The sequence below is a fragment of the Salvia hispanica genome, unplaced genomic scaffold (assembly GCF_023119035.1).
Source record: "Salvia hispanica cultivar TCC Black 2014 unplaced genomic scaffold, UniMelb_Shisp_WGS_1.0 HiC_scaffold_349, whole genome shotgun sequence".
NCBI classification, from domain to species: Eukaryota; Viridiplantae; Streptophyta; class Magnoliopsida; order Lamiales; family Lamiaceae; genus Salvia; species Salvia hispanica.
This window is the reverse complement of record NW_025952079.1, coordinates 57,863-80,549: the sequence shown is the minus strand read 5'-3', so window position 1 is coordinate 80,549 and position 22,687 is coordinate 57,863. Positions and strand designations below refer to the sequence as shown.

General features: G+C 35.0%; 1 long non-coding RNA gene and 3 pseudogenes across 1 annotated transcript; 2 read left to right on the top strand and 2 right to left on the bottom strand.

Moving 5' to 3' along the window:
- The first annotated feature begins 6,477 nt into the window (after nt 1–6,477).
- LOC125199003 lies at nt 6,478–8,799 on the top strand (annotated as a pseudogene).
- LOC125199009 lies at nt 8,725–10,618 on the bottom strand (annotated as a pseudogene).
- A 58-nt stretch (nt 10,619–10,676) lies between these two features.
- LOC125198999 lies at nt 10,677–12,176 on the bottom strand (annotated as a pseudogene).
- Nucleotides 12,177–13,009: 833 nt separating this feature from the next.
- LOC125199013 lies at nt 13,010–14,495 on the top strand. The gene is made up of 2 exons (XR_007172498.1): nt 13,010–13,278; nt 14,345–14,495. It is a non-coding gene; the product is annotated as an uncharacterized LOC125199013 (long non-coding RNA).
- The last annotated feature ends 8,192 nt before the right edge of the window (nt 14,496–22,687 follow it).

Sequence of the window (22,687 nt, the reverse complement as noted above, 5' to 3'; positions counted from 1 at the left end):
ACTCGTGTTAGATTGGTCCTCTTAGCACTCTCGGTCTATGATTTGGCTAGTTGTCACTTTTGGGCAATCCGATATATGTTTCTCTTGATTTGGCAGTGGTCACTTTTAGACAACTCGGTGTAGTTTTCAAATGGTAAGTGGCAATGAACAAGTTATTCAGATTTACTCATATGTTTCTAATACTAGTAATTTTCACGAGAATCAAATCATATAGATGTGTATTTAAATAAAAGGCAATTTGCCCGATTCAAAATATAGTTTTCACAAGAATCTAACCTATTAATGTGTATTTAAATATTGGCAATATATGCAACTGGGAACGTAATTTAGCTCAAGTGTCATGACATTTCACATGGAAACCACGTATTTATATACTTTAATTCTCAACTAATAATAATTAGTAGTAATAAAAAGCTAAAAATTAATTATATTTGATGCGTGATTTTGAGGTGCGTCCATTGTTGCGAATTTAAAGCTTTCTGTATGTACAACTCAATGCCAAGTGCCAACAGGCAACAATTAATATATGTATATCATCAAGTGTGTTTTTTTAATTAATTATGAAAGTAGATCTATATATACATATAATTCAGTATTAAACCTACTTTGGAAAACTACGTTAATGATTAGTTGTGCGGGTGATTCCCTACTGTGATTTGTGATTTAAATCACAGCACATAATATTGTGCTTAAGAGACTCCCAAATTCCTAAAAACTCCCTTATTTCTCCCTAACTCCGCATTTACACTCAAGAAAAATTTATCCCGTTTTAGCCAAGTCTTAACATTGGTTTCTCCTTTATTTCTCCCTTATTTCTCCCTAACTCAACATTTCATTTTTACATCATTATTTTTTTTATTATTTAATTTTCCCTACAAATGTATTTAATAAATAGACTAATAATAACAATTCATCGTTGTATTAATCATTGGAAAATATAATACAACGAGAAAAAAAAAAACTACAAATAAAAACGCAAATAAACAAAAATTTAAAAAAAAAAATCTAAGACGGAGGGGCCGGGCGTCGGGGTCGAGCCCAGGGGTACTGCAGTGTTGGATGCATTTCCCGAGGGCCGCCTTTTCTTCGGGGGCCCGCCGGGTGAAGTCGCCGTGTACATCCCGGGTCGATTGGCGACATTGCTCGAAAAGTGGCTTTTTCTAAGTCGATGACCATTCCGCGCGACTTCCGACGTTGCGCCCTTCCCTTCCGCCCCCTTCGCCTTCTTCCTCCCTCCGGGGGCTCGGCGGACCATCCCCACTCAAGTCGATGTGGGCCGCCCTCGCTCTCCAACGCTAAGTGCGAGCGCACCGATTTCCGTGCAGCGCGGCATTCGTCCAATTTGGGGAGATCCTTCACTTATCGAGATGTTCCAATACTGGGAAACCCTTCGCCGACAAAAGGCTACTATACATCCGGATGGCCTACCGGGCCATGTGCTCTTCGGGCCACTCATGTGAGTCATCAAGTTAGAATAAATACCGTTGGTGGGTCCCTCGAGGGCCTCCAATGCCGACGGGTCGCCAGCTATGGTCCTTCATTGGCGTCTTGTGCTCCTTCCGCGGGAATCCCCTCCCGAATATGATCTCGTACTAGTTGCTGCGCTCCGCGTCTGTGACGTGTCCGCCCGGCTATCGGCTTCGGACCCTTTCGAGTAAGTAGTCTACCCGGCCTCTCATCGAACCCGTATCGGGCCGCCCGAGCGCCGGCGCCTTCCTCCCGGGTCTGAAGGCGGTCTGGGGGTTTCTTCCACTCCTCCGAGCCTCCCCGCTCGGTTCGGCGCCGCTGTCCGGGTTGAAACGGGGTTCCATACACATCGTCGGCCCCGGGAAAAGGGGCACCGGCAGAGTTGAGCGGAGAAAGTCTCCGCGCCGGAGGAGTCCGAAAAGGGGACGGGCCCCCGTATGGAAGTTGGCCCGGGGGAGAACCCCCTCGCCAACAACGTGCATCCTTGCTCGTTTGCTTCATGGCGATTTATCGCCGAGAATTCGCCACCTCCATTGGGAATGCTCTAATACGCAAAACTTTAGGAACAAAACGCAGCATCCTTTTTCATTCTCTTATTTTAATATTTTCATCCTTCTCTTTTTTTCAATATATCCATTCTAGTTTTTATACTTTAAAATACAGAAAAAAACGAGTCCATTTAAAATATAATTATCATTCATAAAATAAAATATTGTTTCATAAGTAAGTGTGTTATTTCAAAACTGATAACTACATTTAACAGTTTCAGATTTTACAAATATAAAACAGTAATTAACCGAAAGAAAATGATTAAGAATAACATATTTTTAAGCTATATATTTTATTCAAGAATGATAAATGTACTTAATATTTTATTCATTATTTAAAAATACAAAATAAGAATAAAAATATTAGAAAAGAGAATGGAAGAGAATGTTGAGGAAGCTGTTAAATCTGAAATATCAATTGTAGTTTTCAGTTATCAGTTTGAAATAACATACTTTTGAGGTAAATATTTTATTTTATGAATGATACCTATATTTTATAAAGTGATATAAAAATGATCCTGACTATGGGTTTATCTGCTCTAATCCAGACTTTAAAAATATCGCCAGTAGTCCACTGGACTAAGAGTTTATCTCGAAATTGGTCCTTTTGGCTTTTTTTGGTACGAAAATATCCTTTGATATTATTTTGGAGGGTTTGGACAGTTTAGTCTTTTACACTTTTAACATTTTAAATCGATATTATTTCAGTTATGTACTAATTTTGATAATATTTCAAATTTATCATCCTTTTTCCCTTTTGTCATCCTTCACTTTGTTTCTTTATTTCAATATTAGATTTAATTTTACAAAATTTTAAATTTTAATTTTTAAATATCAATAAATTTTTTAATTATAAAAATTATTAAATAGCAAAAATTAATAGTTATAATCAATATTTGATAGTGTATAGCACTATGTAATCAATAAGGTATGACAACGCCTTAGTTTTAATCAATATTTAATACAATACCTTTAATCATAAATAGATTATAATAACACAATTTATTGAAATAAATATGCATCTAATGTAAGACTAATATAATTTTCGTTTATTTATTTGAAAACAATCAAAATTTACTAGAAAATTTCAACAAAAATACTCATATATAAAATTTTAGTAGGATCAAATTTTTAGTCAACTTCATAATATTTAATCACAAACAATTATAACAATCGAACGAAGCTAAATAGAATAACTCTTATTTTTCCATCATGATTAATATTATTTTTCTGTACTTCTTCAATTGAATTGAATATTATATTAAATAACAAAAATTAATAGTTTTAATCAATATTTATAGTGTGAATTAATAGTTTTCATTAATTTTTTTTTGATATTTAAAAATCTAAATATTAAATTTAATTTTATAAAATTAAATCTAATATTGAAATAAAAAAAACAAATTAGTGAAGGATAACAAAATGGAAGTAGAATGATAATTTTGAAATAATATCAAAGTTAGTACATAAGCCTGAAATAATACTGATTTAAAATGTAAAGTCGTAAAAGACCAAATTGTCCAAACCCCAAAATAATACAAAGGGTATTTTCGTATAAAAAAGCCAAAAGGACATTTTGAGATAAACCCAATCAGACTAACGATATTTTTAAAGTCATGGACTATGGCAAGATATAGGCAAGATAAACCCATAGTCGAGACCATTTTTGTAGTTCACTATATTTTATATGGACTCATTTCATAATATTTTTAGTATGTTAAAGTATAAAAAAAGAATTAATATATTAAAAAAAGAGAAAGAGATGGATGAAAATATTAAAATAAGAGAATGAAAAAGGATGCTGCGTTTTGTTCCTAAAGTTATGCGTATGCACAACATTATGTGCTGTGATTTAAATCACAATAGAGATTCATCATCCTATTAATCTGTGTTACTTCATTAGTCCTATAAAAATATAAATATTTAAAATAATATAAATTTAATGCATAATTTATAAAATAAGAGATAAATAAAAAGAAAAAGTAAGTGAAATATTGTGAGTGAATGATGAGGTTCATCTTATTAAAAAATGAAATTATCAAAAATAGAATGCACTATTTTTATGGAATGAACCAAAATAGAAAATGTCAATATTTTTATTGAATAATCTAAGGAGTATATGTTAATTTCTCTGTATGTTAATAATATATCGGATAGCGAAATACTAGTAATATTTAATAATAGAATTGCGTGTAACTATTAAGATATTAATATTTTTACTAGTAATAATCCTAATTAATCGAAGTGTGTATACTTTTAGAATCCAAGTCTATTATAGGGTACTCTAAGCGAATGATTACAAAATTGGAAAGCCGCCCCTTTTATAATACATACTACTATAGTAGTACAATAAACTAGAAAATCTTATTCTAGAATTAAAATTAAATAATTTTACTCTACGAAACCACTAGGCATTTTCAGTGCAAATATAGAACCTTTCATTCATTAATTAAACGTAGATAAAATTATGATTCAAAATACTAAGCTCTTCAAAAGATATGATACAAAGTTTTAGAGATTTGTCAAATTTCTAAATGTTAGCTTAATTTATGGATGGTATGAAGAGAGAATTTTTAACTTAGATTATCGAATATAATTTATTTTTAAAATTGAAAAATACTATTATCTCTATTTAATTGTCTCTCATATACATAATTTTTTATATTTTTGAAAAATAATTATTACTACATAAAATCTGACGTCAACATATTGAGTCATCATCACTATAGGTATGGGGGAATATAATATTTTATTTGCAAGAATGTGTTCACACGGAATAAATATCATGCTAGTGAAAATCGAAACCACGCGGAAAGATGTTAGAAGATTGGTGGATTGCTACATTTTGCTTGACTTTCTGGAATTTTATTTATTTAATTTCATGGAAAGTTCTATTGTTTCATGTTTTGTAGATAAGAGTAGAGTAGCATCACTCTTACTATCGTATCGTTTGTCCACCCAATTTCTATTGAATTTCCATGGCTATGAATTCTTTCTCTATCTCTCTAAGAAATTGCCACGAAAAGTCGAAAAAGTTCTATTCGACAAGAAAAATAAGGTTTTTTCAAAGAAGAGTTGTAGAAGGAAACTAGCAAATTCAAACATTTATTAGAAACGCATTGATGTCAATCAATTCGGCGAGCAACACATAATAATGATTTTGTATTTTACTAAAGTATTTACACGAATTATCTCGGAAAAAGTATTTATCTAATATGTGAGGAGTGATATAATTTTTGATAAATTTGATAATTACTTTATGAAAGTTTTCAATTTGACGTGTTGATTTGGATTTATGAGGGTATTTCCATATTTTAAAAATCTATAACTAACTCCAAACATTTTTCACTATGTAAAATACTCCGTCCGTACTATAAAGCTAGTTTATACACTCTGCTCATCTCAATTATATAAACCCACTTTCAATATTAAAAAAACCCCACTTTCTAAATCTAGAAAGACAAGTTGGTTAAGATTAAATAACAGTATTTCCCAATTTCAATAATAAAACATCAAACAAAGATCACTAATAAACATCAATTTTTTTTTTTAAATAAGAGCATCTCCAATGGTAGGCTAGCGACGCTAGCCGAACCATTGAGGCTGCATGCCGAATTTGCGAAAAACCGCCAAGGCTAGCGATGCGATGTGGTGGCCGATGTGCTAGTCGTCATTGTAGCGGCCCGATCGGCCATGACGATTTTTAATTTTTTTTTAAAAACTTTTTTAATTCTTTTTTTTTTAAATTTAATTTTTTTTTTTAAAATTTTGAAAAACTATATAAACGCGATTTTCTCTACTCAAATTTACGTACAAAGAGCAACATCTAGCGATGGACAACAACAACTAGCCCAATACAAAATTAAGACCTAAAACGAAACATGTCCCCCGTTACTAGTGGCAAACTATACTGATTCAAGGCATACTAACATTTTTTAATGTATTTTTTAATAAATTAGTGAGGAGTAGAGTGGGGCGGTGGCTTGTCGTGTGGTAGCTTAGATTTTATTATGTAATTTTTTTGATTTTTAGTTAATGTACTTTTTTATTTAAATAAAATTAATGAATTTTCTCGTATATGTCTCGTAAATTTAATTCGTAATTTAATCGTGATTTTAATTCAGAAATGTAGTATATTTTGAATTATTTTTATTGTTGGCGCTATGACTGGACTAAATCTGATATGATATGTGAATTTTTAGATTGCGATGTAGCGGGAAGAGAGAATGGTTACATTTATTGGCTATTTAGATTGGAGATGTTCTAATGGGCTGCAATAGTGTGTGGCCACCCTTTGAAACGGTCAGCTACAATCTTGATATCTAATTCTACTCCTTCCACATTATATCATTATAATAATCAACATTAAAAACAAAAATCCATGTACCTTTTGCCACTCAATAATATTTTCTTTTTCACATACTTTTTCATAACAATTTTCCCCCTTTATAATCACATCCATTCAGCCTCTCTTTCCTCACTCCATCATCACTAAAACACAACAAAAACTTCACCATCTCCCTCTCTCCACGTCCAAAATTCTTGATCAAGATCAAACCTTTACAAAGATTTCACAACCCCTTTTCGAAGTAGATTAAAACCCAGTTTGCATTATGATCTTCAACACTCAGCAATCTTAAAACCCATCTTTTCTTGAATCCAGCCCCAAAAACGAAAGACTTGATTTTTTCTCTTCTGTTTCGAAATGGAGAAGGCTGGAGTTCCGGAGAAGAAGAGTGTAATAACTGTGTTAAGTGAGGGAAGAAGCTCGCGAATGAGCTGAAGAGGCAGCTTGACCCCTCCACGGCTTCAACAGAGGCTTGCGATGTTTTGTTGGAGAGCATTCTCTCCTCGATACGAGAATGCAATGACGCTTCTTGCTCTGATTGGAAACGGCGCCTCTCCAAAGATTGCTGTTGGGAAGCTATCTGAGCCGTCGATTTCGATTGAGGGCTCTCCAAGAAGCGAAGGGTCTGATCACAGCTCCAAGAAAAGGTAACTAACTTTTTTTTTTTAGCTTTTGATTATTGCAAGTTTCAGTCTTTTGATTAAGGTTGTTGAAGGATTGTGTGATTGAATTTTGTTGCTAATGTAGGAAGACTATGCCTAGATGGAGTAAGCACGTGCGTGTTTGTTCTGGGGCAGGGGGTGAAGCCCAGCTTGATGATGGCTATAATTGGAGGAAATATGGGCAGAAAGATATTTTGGGGGCTACTCATCCAAGGTTAGATATGAAGTTTTGATAATTTTATTGATTTTTTTCCTTGGATTTGAATTTGAGGAGGTGTGTTTTTTGATGGTGAAGTCACTTTTGGATGGGTTTATGTTGTGAGTGATCCAAGGTTAGAGGTGAAGGATTTTTTTGTGGGGAAGGGGGGAAGTTTTGACTTTGAGGATGTGTGATTTTTAGATGAGATGAAGTCATTTTGGACATGTTTTAGTGGTGTGATTTGATCTGACTTTTTCATCAATGAGGAAAGGTGTTACCTAATTGCATCTATAGCTGAATTATTTTGTAGTGAAAATCAGCAAGTTGATGCTTTGTTGTTTTAAATTTGCCACCAACACAGACAACCTAAATCATTTAATTCTTTTGTACTGAAAATTAGGCAAGTTGGTGGTGGTTCTGTTGTTTTGAATTTGCCACTTGCTTAGTTTAGCAGAAATTTGGACCTACACACAGCATTAAAATAAAGGACATTAAATTCATCAAAGCTACTTGCTTTGTCAAGATGCATGAATATACTTGATGTGATTGTTTTACTTGCTACCTTCATTTATTGCTGATCAATCTAGGCAGTAGGGAGTCATCCTTAGTTGTTTTTTGTCTGAATGTATGTTGATGTTCTTGCTTGAATGGATTTTGCAGGGCTTATTACAGATGCACTCATCGCAACACGCAAGGGTGCTTAGCAACGAAGCAAGTGCAGCGAGCAGATGAGGATCCGACGGTCATTGAGGTCATATACCGAGCGAACCACAGCTGCAGGCAGGGCAAGGAAAGGAAGGAACAGGGTAGCCTAACGTGTTCCAAGCAAGCGGTGCTCGTTAGCAATGGGCCTAGCCTTGTTAAAACTGAGAACCGGGATCTAATTGATTCCAAAGAGGAGGAGGATCTTCAAAGCTTCTCCTTCCCTTCCACTCCAATTGAGTGTGAAAATGTGGAACCTCAGTTCTTCTCAGAGCCTAATAGGTTCATCACAACGAGCTACTCCCCCTTGTTCCTTTCCCCAGCCACCTCTGAATCCTACTTCTCGCCATCGCCATGCCTTGTGGATGATTTTGGCATTGGCCACAGCTTGCAGAGCTCGGAATCAGATTTCGGTGAGATCATCTCAAATCCAACACCAGTCACAGATTTCTCATTGGGAGATATTGATATCACCATTGGTGCAGTGGATTTCACTCTCATGACTTCCTAGACGCCCTCGAATTCTTCTAGAGATCTCCTCACTATGCAGTTGAAATTGTAGTGATCCTAGCCAGCATCTTCAAGAGATGATGCCGACCAAAAAGAATTTTTTCAAGAACTTAGGTAGATTTTCAAGAATAACTTGTAGTATCACTTTTTTTTTTGCTTCTTTCTACTCCCACATTTTTATTTACAAAATGTAATATACTTTAGGTTTTAGTCCTGTTTGTTTGAGCCTAGAGTTGCTGATAGTCTTGAATCAAGATTGATGCTTTGTAATTTGATTTTAGAGGAGGTTCTAATTCGATTAAACATTGTGAATTCAAATAAATTATTCCCATTTGAATTTGATCAAATGAAATTACAGACAAAGTAGTATAGTATTTAATTCAAACAATGTTGCCTAGTCTCTTGGCACAAACAATGCTGTCATATTTTATCTTGTCTGCATCATATTTGTATTGGAATCCCAAATCTTGCAGCTTTCTTGAACCCATTTGGTCTCCCTTTTGTATCTTCAACAAACCTAAATCAAAAGCAACAGTACTTATTTTCTTGAAAAAATAAAGGATCCCATAATTTTCAATATTGAAAATAAAATTTTTGAGATGACTTAATCTTACGTTGGTGGGATGGTTATGTCTGGATGAAGTTTCTGAATGAGAGATGCAATCTCAGCTGATTTGAGGAAAGCATTAGCAACAAGAAATCTGCCATTGATGTCTGAATTCTCCATTGCAAAAATGTGTGCTTCAGTCACATCCACTATGTGTGCAATTGGCACTTTGGACAGCAAATCCTCCACACATCTCAAGCCTTTGTACAATGTCCCATCATCCATGGCCTGTGCAATCAGCACAGCCATGCTCGCAAGGTGAAACATTGCGTGTTTCACCTCCAACAGCCACAGGCAAGGCTCACCACTTCTATCCCTTTCCCATTGTACCGTGCCACCTCTTTCTCTGACTGGGTCTTGAGCTTATATAGTCCTGTCATAACATGAAAACAGTAATAAATAAATAAAAATGTGCTGATTGGGGGGGGTCGAGCACCCCCAATCCACCATCCATAAGTAGTGGTTGCGAATAATTTAAGAAAGACTACATACAGAGTACATTTGGTAGGAGAGATTGAGAGGAGTCCAACAAGTCTGTCCACAACGTCCTCGTGCGGCGTCACCTTAGAGGTGACGCCGCCATAATGGGAAACAGTGTAGATTAGCCTCTTCACCGTGTTCGATCTAATGCAACTCTCAGTTATGATCTTCACCGCATCCACTCCCCCCTCACTAGTATTCTTGTACTAAAACAAAAGAAAACATAATCCGTTGATGAAATGATGAATCACCTCGCTATAGATGAAACGAAAAATATTACTAGTAAGTTAGATTTACATAAAAAAAATTCAAATTTGTAACCTTAGAACTATTCGAATAGTGCAACATAGGCATGGCTAAGTGAAACACAAAACTGCAGCCTTGAATTGCATCTTCGAAATCAGTTGGATTGTATATATCAGCTTCAAACGGTTTCAATCTTGTCTCGGCATGAGCAAGTCCTTTTAGCAGCTCCACCTTCGTAGCATCGCCTTTAAACCAATCGAAAAATTAAAGAATAAATCATAAAGATAATATTTTTGAAGCATATATATATATACCTAGACTTCTTAAAGTGGCATGAACTGTAGCCTCTCTCAAGAAGAGTCTTGATGAGAAAAGAGGCTAAGTAGCCTGCACCTCCGGTCCCCACACCTTCACACTCCTCTTCATCGATCTCCCTTTTCTTCGCTAATTCTCACGGTAGCAAATTGAGGCAAACTCGAATACTAAATATGACCGTGAAATAACTGGGATCAACGTCGCGTTGAGACTATAGGGAGGAACAATTCACTATATATCTTCCCAATCATATATACAAAGAGCGTTGGAATATTTATGTGAGTATATAGGGATACCATTGACTTAACTACATTGAAAAAAGAAAATTGTATTTTTTATTGCAATAATTTTTGTATGTGACGAACCCTATGTCAGATCTCGGATTAATTCAACTTGTTTGTTATTGTTTACAGTATTTTTTTATTTTCCTCACCAACCAATTAACTTAGTTAAGTAGTGTTTAATATTGTACTACTAGTATAGAAGAAACAATAACTGAAAGATAAAAATGAAGATACAATCAGTAAACAACATACTAGTAGACTATTTAATATTGCAAGACACAACAAACACAAATTTTAAAAGGCACAAATACAATAAAAAGAGACATACACTAGGTCTTTTATAGCCAAGATACATTTATTTAATTGGTGAATTTAAATTATGACCAACAACATTAATAATCAAACCACATTGCCAAATTTCTTAGCACAAACAATACTGTCAGAGATTATCTTGTCAGCATCACATTTGTAATCGAATCCCAATTCCTGTAGCTTTCTTGAGCCCCATTTAGTCTCTCTTTGTATCTTCAATCAATCTGAAATATTAAATAATATTAAAAAATATATATAAATGAAAATTATTTTCAGAAAAAAAAAATTATGCATATAGCTTACTCAGGTGGGATATTGATGTTTGGAAAATGTTTGTGAATGAGAGATGCAATTTCTGCTGATTTCAAGAAAGCACTAGCAACAAGGAATCTGCCATTCATGTTTGAATTTTCCATTGCAAAAAAGTGTGCTTCAATCACATCTTGTGAGTGTGCAATTGGAACCTTGGAATCCAAATCTTCCAATTCTCTCAAACCTTTGTACAATGTGGCATCATTCATGACTTGTGCTATAAGCACGGTAATGCTCGAGGAGAGGAAAGGCTGGATCGTTTCGCCTCCAACGAGCCCACACGCGAGACTCACCACATCGATCCCTAGACCATTGTAGCTCAACACAACTTTCTCAATGTCTTCGAGTTTATATAATCCTTTCCCAAAATGAAAACAATTTCATTAGTTTTTCATGTGCATAAAATTTTGAATTTAGATTCTAGACAACACATTTGAGGGTAAAAGGGTATATTCGTAAATTTCTAAATTAATGTGTTTTAAGGTGTGACATAAAAAGGACTCAGTAGCATCTAGATTTTGTACTTACAAAGTACATTTCATAGGGGAGATCAAGAGGAGACCAACAAGTCTGTCCATGACATCTTTGTAGCCGGAGGCGCGCTTTAAGGGCGACGGCCATAGCAGCGGTGTAGATGAGTTTCTTCACCGATTTCGATTTGATGCAGCTTTCAGCTATGATCTTCACTCCAGCCACTGCAGCCTCACCAGTATCCTTGTACTAGTTTACATAACAAAAAATCAAGAATAATAAAATTAATGTATTTGTGCAATACAAAAATAAAATGTGACAAAATCGAATTGGATTAAAATTAAACCTGACTGCCTTTGTGATGCTGCATCGGCGTAGCTATGTGAAACACAAACTCACATCCATCAATTGCAGCTGCAAAATCAGTTGGATTATATATATCGCCTTCAAATAATTTCAAACTTGTTTCTGCATGATCAAGGCCTTTTAGTAGTCCCACTTTCGAATCATCATCTGCAAATCAAAATTATAGAAATTTAGTATAGTAGATGCAAGGATTAAGTATAATTTTAAGAAAAAAATAATTAAAATTCGAAAACATACTTAGACTTCGAAGAGTGGCGTGAACAGTGTAGCCTCTCTCTAAAAGATGCTTGATGAGAAAAGAGGCAATGTAGCCAGCACCTCCAGTCACACACACCTTCACACTCATCTTTTTTTATTCTTTCTTGTTTGCAAAATTTAGTTTCTCAATTCTCTATATATATAGTTATATACAAGGAACTCTAAACAAACAATAAGTATAAGTGTATATTAACAAAATTATTATTATTATTAATAAAAATTATTATGTTATATGAGATGGAATTAAATTCAAATATTTGACACGTGAGGAGTTAAGATTTGTTTAAAATATTTTTAAAAAAAAATAATCGAAAAAGGAATTTTTAAAACTTTTTTTCGAATATCTTAGTAATTAGAGATATAGAAAATCACTGTTCATGGTAGTTGGTATGAACGCATATTTCTATTAATAAGTAATAAATGCAATTGCAGCGTTGGCCTCATTTAATTACGACCTAACAACTAACAAGGATTATAAATATCATTTGGATTCGCAGACCGTTGACATTGAGTAATGATTTAGATATGATAGTGCCAACGCCTGTAAATAAATACTCCTATCTCACTTTTAAGCATTTTAAAAGAGTTATTTTATTTAAATACGTGAACTTTTAACATTTTTAAATTTTACTTGTGGATTAAATATGTAAATTTTGAGATTTTGTGATATACAATTCTAATGAAAATAATTTGATGTGGAGTATGTAAATTTTATCTTTATCTTGATTACACTATTTCTTATGTAATGAAGTGAACAACACAACACCTATAGGCTATAGGTATCAAAAGTAAGGGAGTAATATTTATAAATTGAAAATGGAGTAATTGTAACGGATCTAGGTGGCAAAATAAGATGAATTTTTATAGTGAGTAATTATTATTTGAGTAAATTACTATCTCCTTCATCATTTTCAGACATGTATATTTGGGCGTTGCAATTTGGGCCAATTCAAGGCCCGTACCCAATTGTGTATTATATTTTCAGCAAATTAGGATCCTAATCCTTACAAGCTGTTTCTCCATTTGCAACAGAACATAAGCTTTCCATTATCCACAGCTCGAGGACTAGACGGAAACTAGAGAGAGGAAAAAATGATCTACAGAAAGTGGAGTCTGCTTACTGGCCCGACCTCGATCATCGCCGGAGTAATCGGCACTGTAATGGTCGCAGATCTCATCTTCGTTGATAACGTAAGATTTTCATTTTTAGGGTTTCGATATTTGAATTGTAATGCATTTTGGCCTGCGTTTATTGAAAATTGACCCACTTTGTGTGGTATTGTGGGTTTCCTCGAAGAAAATTATTTAATTTTCTGTTCTTTATGCGAAGAGAAAATCGAATAATTTGTTTCCGTTTTAGGATTTAGTTGCTGGATCTGTATGATAATAGCTTGTTCGAGATTTTCCTTGACTGGAAGTGGTATTTGGAGAATCCTATTTTGTGATTTTATAGCCAACATATACAGAACGATTTGGTTGATCAATATATTGGAATTTTGGAATCGGCCTTGTAGTGCTCTGCAGGATTCTTAGGGTTGATTTTTAATGGAGCTAATTTTCTGAAAAGTAGGTATTATGTTTTATGCTATTACTATTAGGTTGTGAAGTATATGTGATGTTCAATAAATTTATGTAGTTTTTGAAGTTTATATTCTGCACCACCATATTTCCATTGTCAGTTGTTTGATTCTAGAGTAGGAGGTTGATTGAATTTATGTGATTATTTTAAGTGGTTCTCCACCTTCTGCTGATGTCTTTAAATTACTTGATTGTCTTTTGATTATACGAAGAGTAATTGGTTATTTGAATGTTTCTAGCTTTTAGTGTAGAGTAACATGGGATCAGAAATGAGAAGGGGAAAATTAAAGAAGGGTTATACTGTGTAGTTATTTCAAGTTGATGCCCGAATCATATCCTTGGCTGTGAGTTTATTCAATCATAAAACACCTGCGCAAACTCATGATCATTTGGTACTATTTGGCATTTGCTGTTGAAGTTGAGAAATGAGAAATGGATTTCTTAAACAATGACCCGATAATATCTTTCACTTTGTAATCTGGCTAATGAGTTTAGTTAATGTCATCTTCACTAAACATTTCTTTTGTTGACTGAGATCCCTTCATCTCTCCCTTTGATGGTTAAATGTTCGATTCTTTATGGCTTACAGTTCTTCCATTGTCATGTACTGTTCTCGTGCCCCTGACTTCATCAAGCTTTATATTCACTGAACATCTGTTTTCTACTCCTCATTACGCAGGGTTGGTTGCACAAGGGAGATGAAAAGAAACAAGAACTAGCAACTAAACCAAGTAGAAGCAGAAAGGATGCACTCCAGTTGCTGTATTCCTTCAAAAATGCGTTGTTGAATAAACTGATCTTGTTCGCTATACAATTCTGTTTGTGTTTAAGTCCCTTTGAGTTTTGCCACCTGGATAGCCAGAAAATCAAGTAGAGGCAGCAAATAAATCAGAATATGTAAGTGTACAAACTGGCTTAACATTATCTTTTTTTTTTTTAATAAATCATTCCAAAAATCTTAAGGGTTAAACACCAATTAAAACAGTCAATTTAAATTTTGGGCATGCTTTTTATTCCCCCCATATTTAGAACATCCTGTACATGCCTAGGTGCCCGTTTGGTTTAGGTGAAAAGCGGGGGTTTTTCGAGCACCCTGAAACCACCCCCCCCTTTTTTTGGGAACTTAGCGGCCCACTGAAACTCTTCGTTAAACACTTCTCATTATCTCACAAGTCTGTTGTTCATATCCCTTCCGTAGTCAAACCTCGTCGATCCCCCCAGATTGTGTCGGGAGTCTACAAACTAATTGTAGGACGAGAAATATGATCCTGGTTCCTTATATTTGATCCTCAATAAAGGAGGTCAAGTATTTCCCCAACCACAAACAATATTTTTATTTGGGAGTGATACAAGTTATAATAATAAACAGTGGGGTATTATACAACAAAAATTTTTACAAGTGAAATGTGTTTTAAAAAAAAAATGGTTAGTGTATTATATAAATTTTTGGGAAGTGATAGGGTTTTTAACAAGAAATGGTGAGAGTATTATAAATGAAGAATGATCCCATCATAAAAGTAGTAGTATTAGTAATGGAAAAAAAAATAGGGGAGAATAAAATGAACCTCAGTCTTAAATTACAGTAGTTACTAAAATCTAAAAAAATTGCAAAAAAGGGGGAAAATGCAAAAGACTAACACGCCCCGCATTTAGTCAAAAACTGCTATGCAAAAAACATAAAATCAACTACTCCATAGAATCTCTTGTTTTTTTTGCAGGATTCTAAATAAAAAATGATAATGTTTAAAAAAGGAAACAACCCCAAATTAATCGTCTGCATGACAAAATGAAAAGGGAAAAAAAGGGAAAAGTATTTAAAAAAAAATTTTTGCAAAAACTGTCAAAATACCCTTTCTTGAAATTAAACCCAATTATCAAAATAAACAGCATGCCATGTTTCCCAATCTTAACCTTTTTCTTCAGGCATCATGCAATTGATTGATTCTTGTACTAAAAAGTGTTCATGCGCGGTTGTGGACTTTTCATGCCAACCGCCGCCCTCTAATGCTGTCAATATATCGGTTAGAAAAAGATAAAGGCACCTAAAAATGGAGGATGCAATATAATTCAATGCCATGTGCAAAACCTGAGAATTGAATGATATTTAGAGGGTTCTTTGGTTGAAAAATGTGTAGAGGGAAAAGTTTGAATTTGAGAAATGTGAGTTCTAGAAAGCGTTTGAACACGAAGGTGATTATCGTGCACAAGTGATCTAACATAAAAAAGCGAGGGGGTGAATATAAAACTACTTGGGAGCAAGCTTTCCGAGGCTTTCCAACCCCCGCCAGTGTCCTCATCTAGGACTCTACCGGAGATCCCCACAATTCGATCGGTCTTTTTCCCCTTGGGGAGACCTCTGCCGACCACAGATTCAGATCTTTGTGGTTCAGCCTCTGCCATTAACAAATACGTGCGTGTTTCCACCCGCACAATGCTCTGGCATAGGATAGTTGAACTCTTGTATAAACGGCTGAACAACACGTTAAAACGAGCAGAATTAGGGCATGATCACCCCTTTCAAGTTCAACTCCGATTTCCACAAAAAGAATGGAAAAAAAATCTTACGGGAAATCATGCCAAGACAAGGCCCTCCAATAGCCCCCAGAATCCAGCTCAAAAATCATACCTGGAAAGGGAAATAATTATACAAATTTTTGAGTTAGCCATTGGAGAAAACTAGCATAAGAAACTACCTTTCCCCGGGAGGGATCGTCCGGCTACTTTTCAGCTTTCTTGATAAACCGGTTTGATGGGTTGAAGTCACATTAGCAGCTTCTTCCGATCTATGTGGACCCTTTGAAACTCTCCATTTTTCCCGGAAAAACAGCCAGCTCCTCTACCACCTTTGCTTGTTCACTTGACTAAAAGGTAGAACCTGTTTTGGGAGAACTATTTGCGATATATCTATCTCTGTAGCTGTGGACTTTTTCCTCAAATCTGCAGCCCCCGTCTTGCTTGGCAACGGAAGAACGTGTTCAGGCGCCCACTTCTGTTTGCCCGCTGAATCCTTCACCAAATGGTATTTTTTTTAATCTCAAAAACTGCAGAGAGGACCCGAAGGAGGTTGAGGCCCTTTATCCCTCTTGCTGAATCTTGTGTTTTTTCCTCGGGTTCAGAAGCCGTGGGGTGTAGAACCCGGGCCCCAGTTTCAATAGGCTTGCTATTCTTCTGGGATGTGCAACTTTATCCATGGAATGGAAATCATAACCGGAGCTTTCCCTAGTACGGATGAAAAAGGGTGTCCTAGTTTGGCTCGGGGTTTGATGGCACATCAGGCCGTTGTAGCTTCTAAAGGGGCCCCTCTTGGCCTCCACGCCAGTGAGACGACCAAGTTCTTGCCTGAAAAAACGAAAGAAATTAGTGAAGAGCAAGCCCCACATCTGAGCTTCTGCCTGATGCCATTCCTGCTCAGAGCTTTTTTAGGGCATCAGCACCTCGAAAAACGTTTCAGGTAAGCGGGGGACCACCCTAATGGGCTGCAGTGCACTCCCCCACCGGCCAAATGGGCTCTAGCAGGACGACGACGTGTGAAGCCATCGGCCCCAGAATTCACATCATTAGGCCATCTCGCATGAATTTGGGGAGCCTCGAGGAGGTTGGCCATGCTCTCCGGTTGTAGTGACCAAACGAACCATGATCATCTGCGAAATTGGGGTATTTACCACTAGACGAGCTTGCCCTCGGGTTAGAAACTTGCCCCATGGCTCGACAATCGAGACGAGCAAGATGGATTGCCCGGGGAAATTTGGGGGATACGCCCATGTTATCCTTATACGCCATACCATCATCCACGTAAGGGCCGGAAAAATATCCCCCGGGGGGCATCTGAAAAAAACCGGTTAGATGGGCGAACTGAGGCCCCGGTGGGTTCCCCCATCCTTTAACAGGGCTTGGAGCATACCTCGGGGGATAGAAACCATTTTCTCCCATTCCCTTTCCTGCGCATCAAATGGGTGGCTCAGTGTACGATTCTGGAAAGGCAGCCTTTTAGGGCTTTGCATCACCATCGCCTCATGATGCATCCCCCTATCAAGGGGGGCCTTGTCTTTACCCTTGTGTCAGATCGCCTGAACGACTCAGCTTTTGGATCTCGTCTAGGCCTCAAAAGCTCGGCCCGATCATCCCCCAAAAAATTCAGCATTGCTCAATCCATCCACCACACCACTCCCCACTCCTAGATGGATCATCAAAATCATAATAGGCGGATAGATGGTCAAACAACCATCTTTTTGTCCTTCCCCCCCCGGATCCACTCGATGGCCCTCCAAGCACCCTCCCCTTTACTCCTAACCCCAACCCGACCATCCCCAGCCCCCCCTGCCCCCTCAATCCGGGTATTGTCAGACACCCCAAAAATTTAAAAAATTTAAATTTTCCTTGGATTTTATTCAACCTCCTATCTCTCATCACATCACTCCCAACATCCCAATTCTCCTCCTTCCAAACCATCACCAGTTCAGCCCCCTCAAGCAGAGCTCCTCCCCCCCTCTCGACCCGAGTCAACGTTGGACTTCACATCAGGTCAGAGCCATCACTCATCTCCATCATTCTCCTCTCAGAAACATTCATCATTTTTTCATATCTATCAAAAACCTGTCTAGATTGTGCCAATCCTTTTCCCCATCAGACTTCTCCGAGAATGTGTCAACACCTTTATTATTGGCTGATGAAGTCAAAATACCAGCAACAAGCAACAAAAAAAAAAAAATCAATCAATTTGAATCAGCCTAAATTTTTCACCATTAACAACTATCTACTTATATAAAAAATGTATCAAACAAATTAATTTCCAATGAACAAACACTTCACAAAATACAAATCTTGCCCCATAAAAAATGCTATAAACAAGAGAGAGAGAGAGTTACATCTTAAGACAGCACCACAGCCGCCACATTGATAAACAGAGAAATCGGTGACCTCTGGCAGTAAATTCTCACACTTGGGGCAACGAACTAAACGAACTTTAGCAGTTTCAGACATTTATCTCTCTCTCTAAAAATTTCCTGCAACCTTCAACAACAACCCCAAGCATATCAAGCATGCAAAATGGGAAACGGAGAGCTTCTTCTCAAAGATTGAATCTTGGAGAGAAATGGCAACAGGGCTTGGAAAATTTTCTGCTGGGAATTTTGAAAACGCGAAAACAGACATGGGTTAGAAAAAGAAACGGAAAGAAAAGAAAGAATAATGATGAAAGATGCAAACTTTAAAGAAGAATTGCAGAAAATAATTGAGGGGGAGAGTCAATTATACTGCTTGAACACGGAAAGCAGAAATTCCTTTCACTTTTCTGAGATTCTGAGGAAAAATCTAAGGTTTCTGCAACATCATGAGTGGAAAGCGAGCATGAACTGATTGTGCTTTGGTTTCATTTTGGCTGGATGTGTTTGTAGAGAGAGTGAGAGAGAAAAATTACTAACACTCTAACAGTCTTGTAGCACTGTGAATATTACTCTTTTCCAAACAAATCGTTAAGAGGTAAAAACAAAGACTGAATACCAGAATGAATAAGAATATTTTGAGCCGCCCAATGAAATCAACTATTTATTCGTCAAATTAATTAAGCTTCTATTAATAATTGGACTGAAATCAAGAAAAGGATATTTCATATTAAAAATAGCCAAAAAGCATTAAACACGAAAATCAGAAGTTGAAAACTGGAAAAAAAAATTGAATTAAGGGAAATCCTCTCAATATAAGAATATTTAGGGGATGATTGGATGACGATGAAATGAGCTAGACATGAGTTGGTGAAATTGTCAAATAATAGGACAAATTTTTCCTTCCGAATTTCTCACACCGCCCTCTATCTCTCCATTAATACGCATGTAGGTGTATATATAGTGAGTATAATTGTATAAGAATACCATATAAAATTAATTATTATTATTGCACAAACAATTTTTTTTTATTAGAAGAACTAAAATGTATTACTCCTCTCGTCCCATTAGGAGTCCCTATTGAGTATGGTTCATTTTAAGAAGTTGAGTCACGAATAATCGAGATGCGATAATTAAACGCGAGATCCATTTGCATTATTATTTGCTCTATTCTTTGATGTGTTTAAACTTGTGTTTTTTAGTATTTTATTTTATAATATTTTTATTTCAAATGTCTAACTCGACTCTAAGCCGGACGGATAAAATGGTTAACCGACTTCTAATACCGGACGGAGGAAGTAACTTAAATAGAATATACCAAAACACATATGAGATGATGAAACGGTTTGCATTGGTTAAACATATAGATTGGATATAACTTGATTTTGCAGTTGTGTACTTTTTTGTGAAACTTAGGTGCGATTCACCAAAATAATGACAACTAAGAAGCATGATTGCTCACAACAAAGTGTCATTTCTTCCTTTCGAAATAGTACTACTGTAGGAATAAATATTTTTGTTCATTGGATAAATTGGTTAATAAAGTAGCCGGCGTATGTAGGAATAAGTGTGTTGCTCGTTTGACAAAGTGGTTAATAGTAGTAAGTAGTAAAGGTATAAGAATAAGTATATTTGCTCGGTGTGATAAAGTGGCTAATACAGTAGCTAATATATAACGTATGCAATAAATGCATTGGAATAAGTGTGTTGCCCGTGTGATAAAACACGCTAATAAAGTAGCTGGTGCATAACTATTATCTAAAATCTTACAATTTTAAGACTGAGTGCGTCATGCCTACTGTAATGTTTTTAAATTTAGAATACACACACCTGATATGATATGCCTCGAATATTTGACTTACTAGTTTAAGAGTGAGTGACTTATTAAATTTGAGTTACACTTTATTGCAGATATCATAAATATTGTAGGAGTTCAAAATTTTCATAAATACTAAAATGTTTTTATGTTTCTAGATTTTATCACATATTACTCGTGATATTGGGAATTTTGACGATAGAAAAGTTTCTCAACCGCGGCGCTTTCTCTTGATTTGAGTCTTTTGTTTTATCGACAAAAAAATTTTATAGATAATTTATTTTAATAAGCACTAGGATTAAAATGTAATTCAGAAACCGAAATGAGCTGTAAATTTCAATGAAAAAAAAATATTATTCCTTTACATTTGAATTGTTCCACAAAATGACTAGACGTATTTATTGGATTATATTAAATGAGGGCAAAAATAATAATGATGATATCCTTTTATGGAACTGTACACTTAATTTCTTAATAGCGATTCATTTTGAAATAAATGGGAATTAATTTAATCTGTACGAAAATTATCCTATAGGCCCACTCATTAATTTGTTAATTATACTGCGTGATTTTAGTAAGATTGTCATTTTTTTATTTTAAATAGTAAAATAAGTTTTTGTTTGAGATTAAATTAGTATTCAAGAATAATTTAATTTATAATATAAAATCATCGTAGCCATAGAACTCATGGACGACCAACTAAATTTTGTTTTTATTTTCTTACATCACTATCTTACACCTCACCTTATTGCATTTGATGACATCTCTTACTAACCCCATATAAAAATTTCATACTCTGTTTAGAAGCCTACGAATTTATAATAAATACTAGTATGAAATTTTAATATTGATATTCATTATAAAGTCAACTCGTAATTCAAAACTACTACTAGTATTTACTATATTCATGCCAAAACTAGCCTAACTCAAAGTAATTACTTGAGTAATTACTCGCTCCATCCATGAGTAAATAGTTGTTTCTAAATTTTTGGGATGCCTACAAAAATAATTTCATTTTTAAAAATAGAAAGGATCTGTCTCATATTTTTACCATTTTTTCTCCCTTCTTTATACTCTACTTATTCTTTCTCCTTATCTCTCTTACTTTACAAATTTCTCATTAAAACTCAGGCTCATCCACAAATAAAACTATTTTATAGACAGCATACCCCTATGAAAACTCAAAAAAAATGTCTCTCTCTCATCTCACGTGAACAACCCATCTAAATACCTAATTTCATATTATTGGAATGATATTTCAAACTTGCATGTTGGTCAAATTTAACTTCTAGGAAAATATATTTTTCACAAAAATAAATATAAGCTTCTAAAAATAGTATACCGTACAACTAGAGTTTTGCGTAGAAATGTAGAGATTCTTGTAAGTTTTTATAATATTTCTAAAGCTAATTTTACGTTTAATATTACAACTGTAATATTTATACTGTACTATACTATATATTAACAACAGACAAGAATCAAGGGATATGTTTGTATGGTCTCATTTTTACAATTCAATTGAAAAGTCAATGATTATACAAGTCAAATGGTTTATTATTTATGGATGTAATTATTATAATGATGACATATGGATGCCAAACACTAAGTACAGTTTGGCAATGACTTATGAAAGATTTAAACAAATAGAGCTCCAGATTGTTGGTAGGATATTGTTAAATATGAAAAGTATAATAGGACGAATTAAATTCCATTATCAAAATTGTTGACAAAAAAATAATTGTGTCCCAATCACGCCTTTGCTAGTGGAGAAATAGTACTATGTTTTAGATGTTGGGGCGACCTAGTTCATAGAATGATAGATCTCATAATTTTAAAATCTAATTATAATAATGGTCTAAATTCAGTGATTATTAGGAAACATGGCTAAAATTTTGAAAAGAAAACTCGTGTAGTCATCTGTGAGCAACAAGTATCGATGTATTATACTCACACATTAGACATGTTTGTTCATAATTTCCGCATATATTCATAAATCATAAGGTTTTTTTTGTAGGGAGTAGTACTAATTTTTAAAGTTCACACCATATAAGTTAACAACTTTCATAAAAGTTTGAGCTATTTTATAATATTTCTTAAACTTCTTTACGATTTTTTTGTAATTTTGAAAGTTTGTCATTTCAGAATTGGCTCCAAAATTATGACTATGTACGTTAACCCCTAAATTTAAAAGAGTTTAATTTTTTATTCTTAACTTTTGTATAGAACTCGTCAATATTTTTAACTTTAAGAGTATCTAGTGGAAGTTCGGTTTTATTTTTAGTACTAACCACTATTAAAAAGTAACTTAGTGTGAGACGGTTCTGCA